The sequence below is a fragment of the Equus asinus genome, chromosome 27, assembly GCF_041296235.1.
Source record: "Equus asinus isolate D_3611 breed Donkey chromosome 27, EquAss-T2T_v2, whole genome shotgun sequence".
Taxonomy (NCBI): domain Eukaryota; kingdom Metazoa; phylum Chordata; class Mammalia; order Perissodactyla; family Equidae; genus Equus; species Equus asinus.
The window spans coordinates 2,297,438-2,302,757 of NC_091816.1; positions in this window are offsets into that span (position 1 = coordinate 2,297,438).

Below are 5,320 nucleotides of genomic sequence, written 5' to 3' on the forward strand. Positions count from 1 at the left end.
ACCGAGCTCCGAAAGGCCGCTGATTGGGCGTCGGCGATCGGCTCTCCCCTCTGATTGATCGCCGTCCGCGGCTCTGGCTCGAGCCGCCCGTTGGCCTTAGGGTTCAGTCATCTCCGATTGGTGCAGCTCTGTGGCTGCGAACCCTGATTGGCTGCCGTGAACAGTCTGCGGGCGCCTGGCCTCTAGTCACCCAGTCACAAAGGGCCGGGGCGGCTACCGCTGCCACCTGCATCACCGCGGAATGCGCCTCAAGGGGGATACTAGAAAGTGTGATTTCCGGGGCACGATTTATCATATAGCAGCATATCATGGATAATAAATGATGAGCAGTAATAAGTGCTCTCCATTAGAGAAGTGCATCTAAAAAGAGACACGATGCCTGTTCGTTTACGTGCCTTGGGTAAAATAAAGGTGATTGGCTGTATAGCGTCTTAGCGAGAGCTCTGGACCTGGATTCAGGACGCCTCTTCCTGCCACAGGTGGACCGCCCCCTGCTTGACCTTGGGCAAGGCGCTTAACCTTTCAGTATCTCAGTTCTCACATCTGGAAATGAGGAGGTTGGACAGGTCTCTCTCCAAATTACACTGGGGCTCTAATGACTTTGATACTACTGTTTAAGTTTAAGTGATTCAAATCATTGTGATACAGAAAAGCATGGAGTATAAGTCAGAAGACAAGGTTCAACTTCAGTTAAATGAAAAATTAGTTATTAAATGAGATGAGGCGTGGAAAGGATTTGCCTTGGTGCCTGCTACATTGAATGTGTTCAATAAAATGGTAAGCTGTGGTGACGATGGTCATGATGTCGACCTAGATGACATGGGCTTAGTTTTCCCTTTGGTAGAATGGAGCATGAGTGGCAGCTCCTCCTTACACAGGACCATGATGAATATTTATTGAAGGTCATGTGGATTGTTCTTTGCCATAGTTATTAAGGGCAGTTGGCCATTTTTTAAAATTCAGGTTATGATAGTTTACAGCACTGTGAAATTTCAGTTGTACATTTTTATTAGTCAGTCATCTTTAGGTGTGCCCCTTCACCCTTTGTGCCCACCCTCCACCCACCTTCCCCCTGGTAACCACTAACCTGTTCTCTTTGTCCATGTGTTTGTTTATCTTCCACATATGAGTGGAAGCATACAGAGTTTGTCTTTCTCTATGTGGCTTATTTCTCTTAACATAATACCCTCAAGGTCCATCCATGTTGTGAGTGGGACAATTTTGTCATTTATGACTGAGTCGTATTCCGTTGTATATATATATACCATATCTTCTTTATCCAGTCATCAGTTGATGGGCTTTTAGGTTGCTTCCAAGTCTCGGCTATTGTGAATAATGCTGCAGTGAACATAGGGGTGCATAAGTCTCTTGAATTGCTGACTTCACCTTCTTTGCATAGATACCCAGTAGTGGGATGGTTCGATCATATGGTAGTTCTATTTTTAATTTTTTGAGACATCTCCATACTGTTTTCCATAGTGGCAGCACCAGTTTGCATTCCCACCAGCAGTGTATGAGGGTTCCTTTTTCTCCACAACCTCTCCAACACTTCTCATTTTTTGTCTTGGTTATTATAGCCATTCTAATGGGTGTAAGGTGATATCTTAGTGTAGTTTTGATTTGCATTTCCCTGGTGATATGATGATGAGCATCTTTTCAGGTGCCTATTTGCCATCCGTATATCTTCTTTGGAGAAATGTCTGTTCATATCCCCTGCCCATTTTTTGATCAGGCTGTTTGATTTTTTGTTGTTGAGATGTATGAGTTCTTTATATATTATGGAGATTAACCCTTTGTCGGATATATGATTTGCAAATATTTTTTCCCAGTTGGTGGGTTGTCTTTTCATTTTAATCCTGTTTTCCCTTGTAGTTGGCCAATTTTGAACTAAGTGAAAAAGAAAATTCAAAATCAAAATGGCTGAATGATGTGGTATCCTATTAGCTTAGGGGCTCTGGTCTCAGACTGCCTGGGTTTGAATCCTGCTCCAACACTTACCAGCTGTGTGACCTTGAGAAAGTATCTTAACTTCTCTATACTTCAAGTTTCTCACTTCTCATATAAGAACACTAATAGTACGTACTTCGTTGAGTTGTTGTGAGGCTTGAGTTAGAAATGTGTTAGCAATTATTATCGCCTAAGAAGCAGCACAAAATACAATTACACATAGTTACTAAGCAGTGTGTGTCTAAGGTGCAGAAATTCAATCACTGCTGTGGGCCTCTCTCATTCATTCATTGAGTTAACATCTACTGAGAGCCTCCCATGTGTCAAGCCCTGTGCCAGGGGTGCTGCAGTGACTGATATCACAGACATTGTCTCTGTCGTCACAGAGCCTAGCTGGGAAGACAAATGAGAAGCAAGTAATCACAAAACAGTGTGATGAGCAAGGAGCACATGAGGTGGGGGATGCTGGTGGAGGGGGCTGACCTAGAGTCAGGGAAGTCTTTCTAAACTGAAACCTGAACAATGAATATGGATTCCACTGGGGTGGAAGGACAGAGAGAAGAGTACCTGTGGAAAGCTCTAGAGACTAGAGCATTGACTATACCTGAGCCAGAATGGAGGAAAGAGTGCAGACTTTCTTTTTTTCCTAAAATGAGATTAGGAAGGCAAGTAGGAGCCAGGTGGTTGTGAGCTTTGTGAGAACTGTTAACAGTTATAAAGCACTTTGTGCCATGCACTGTCCGTTCATTCCATAAATATTTAGTGGGTCCTCCAGGCGCCAGGCACTGTTCCCATGCTGGGATACACAATGCCAGTGACCGTGAGGCCGACATCCCTGCCCTAGAGGAGCTTCCATTCTAGTGGAGAAAGACAGATAACAATCAATAAGGAAAGAATATAGTATGATAGAAGGTGGTAAGGACAATGGAAAAAACCAGAAGGGAGGTCAGGAGTGTCCTGGGACTAGAGGGCAAGATACAGTTTTTAAAAGGATAGTGAAAGTAAGTCTCATCGAGAAGAGACATTTGAGCAAAGACTTGAAGGAGGAGAAGGAGTTAGCTACAGGGATATCTGTGGGAAGAGCATTCCAGTAAAGGGAAAAGGCAGTGCAAAGGCCTTAAGACCAGAGAAGTCCCAGGCACAGTAAGGATGATAGTGTAGCTGGAACAGAATGAGCAAGGGGTAAAGTAGGAGATGAGGTTACGGGGTTGAGGGTGGGGACCTAATTATGTAGGATCTTGAAATCTATTTTAAAGATTTTGGCTTGTAGTGGTTGTGAAATGGGGAGCCAATGGACAGTCAGAGCAAAGGTGTGACAGGATCTGATGCATCAATTTGTTGGGTTGAGAAGAAACTGTAGATGGGCGGGAGTGGAAAGAGATCAGTCAGGAGGCTGCTGCAGTAATCTGGGGGAGAGACAATGGGGCTTGGAACAGGGTGTGGCCATGGGGGTGGCAAGGAAGAGTCAGATTCTGTATGCAGCCTGAAGAAGGAGCTAGCTGGATTTCCAGATGGATGGGATGTGGGAAGTGAGAACAAGAGAAAAGTGAAGGACGACTGAATCTGAGCACCTGGAAGGATTGTTCCACCACCTGAGATTAAAAGAACTATGGGTGGAACAGGCTTGAAGGAAGAAAATTAGGAGTTCAGCTTTGGACATGTTAAATTTAATGTATCTCTTAGCTCTATTAGCCATCCAGGTGGAGGTGTTGAGGAGGCAGCTGGATATGTATGAGTCTGGGGTTCAGGAGGAAGGTCTGAGCTGGAGATGTAAATTTTGGAGTTATCAGTATATGGATATTAAAAGCCATGAGACCAGTTGAAATGACTCAGGGAGTGAGCATGGAGAAAGAAGAGGACCAGAGTCTAGGGGCACTCCAAATTTAAGGGTTCATAGAGGAGAGGAAGCTGTAGATTCATTTGATCTTCCCAACTACCCTAAATGAATTTCTGTTATGATCCACTTTTTATAGTTGAGAAAACTGCAGGGAGTGGTTAAGCAACTTGCCGAAGGTCCAGGAAGCAGGTAAGTAGCTGAGCTGGAATTCAAGCCCACAGGAAGATCTAAGCAGTCTGGCCTGGAGTGCACACCTCCTGCCTTTCTCAAAAGCCTTGGAGCCCACTGAAGAAGTGGTAAGTGGGAGAGTGAAATGCTTTCAGATTTACATTTCAGAAAGTCCATGCATGCAGGATCGATGGGAGAAGGCCAAGCTTGGAGGCAGGGAGATCATTTAGACTGTTGCAGTAATCCACACGAGAGATGCTAGTGACTGCAGCCAGGATGGGGGCTGGAGAGAAATGGACAAATTCCAGAGGTGTTTCTGAGGTGGAGGGATAGAGATTGGGGAGTGATTGAAAGTGAGTGGTGAAGGGGAATGAGGAATGGAGGATTATTCGTAGGTTTCTGATTTGGGCAGCTGTATGAATGGAAGTGTCATTTGTTGAGGTGGAGATCACTGAAAGAGAGGCATATTGAGGGGCGGGGCAGGCAGCATGAATTCAGTCATAGCAATGCCCAGGGTCATGTACACAGTCAACACTCAAATATTCTTTGAGTTTAATCAGCTCATATAGTACATTCCCATGGTTTTAAAAGAGACCACAGGAAATCATTGACAAATGGCAAGTCTGTTTTATGCATAAAAATCTCTAGGAAAAGGTTTTCTAAAGCTGCCACTGACAAACCATCCCAGTGTTTAACAGTTTTCACTGCTGAGAAGTTTTTCTACCATGAAAAGCCAGTCCTATCAGGGGTCCCTGGGACTCGTTAGTTAATTAATTATTATTATTACTATTATCATTATTATTTGGTCTGAGACAAGAGAGGCCTTGCTCACTGAGAAAGGCATTTTTAAGGGCTGTGCAGTGGGCCCCAAAGCACCTCTCTGGCTTTGATATTTCCTCCTCCTACCCTTGCATCACACCTCACTACTGGTCACGCACTGAAGAAATGGAACGCCACCCATCCGTGTCTTTGTTCTCACTGATCCCTCTACTTGGCATGTATTTCTCTCGTACTCATCTTATTTGTGGAAATTCTCTCCAGCTCTCAAGGTCCAGCCATATGTTTTCTCCTCCATGAAGTCTGTCCCAAGCTTGATGCCTCCAAATTGGAAGTAATTTCTCCCTCCTCTGTGATCAAATAGCATTTCACAGCTCTTTCATGTAACCCACAGAGCTTTTGCCATTGCCGTGCATTTGTGTATGTAGTCTGATCACATAACTGGACTGGAAACTCTTTGAGAACCATAGTATGTACATCTCAATGCCTTACATGCATTCATTCATCCATGTAGCTAACATTTATGGAGGACCTGCTACCTCCTGGACACTGAGGGTGCGAAGATAATTAAAGCGTGTCTTCAAAGAGTTT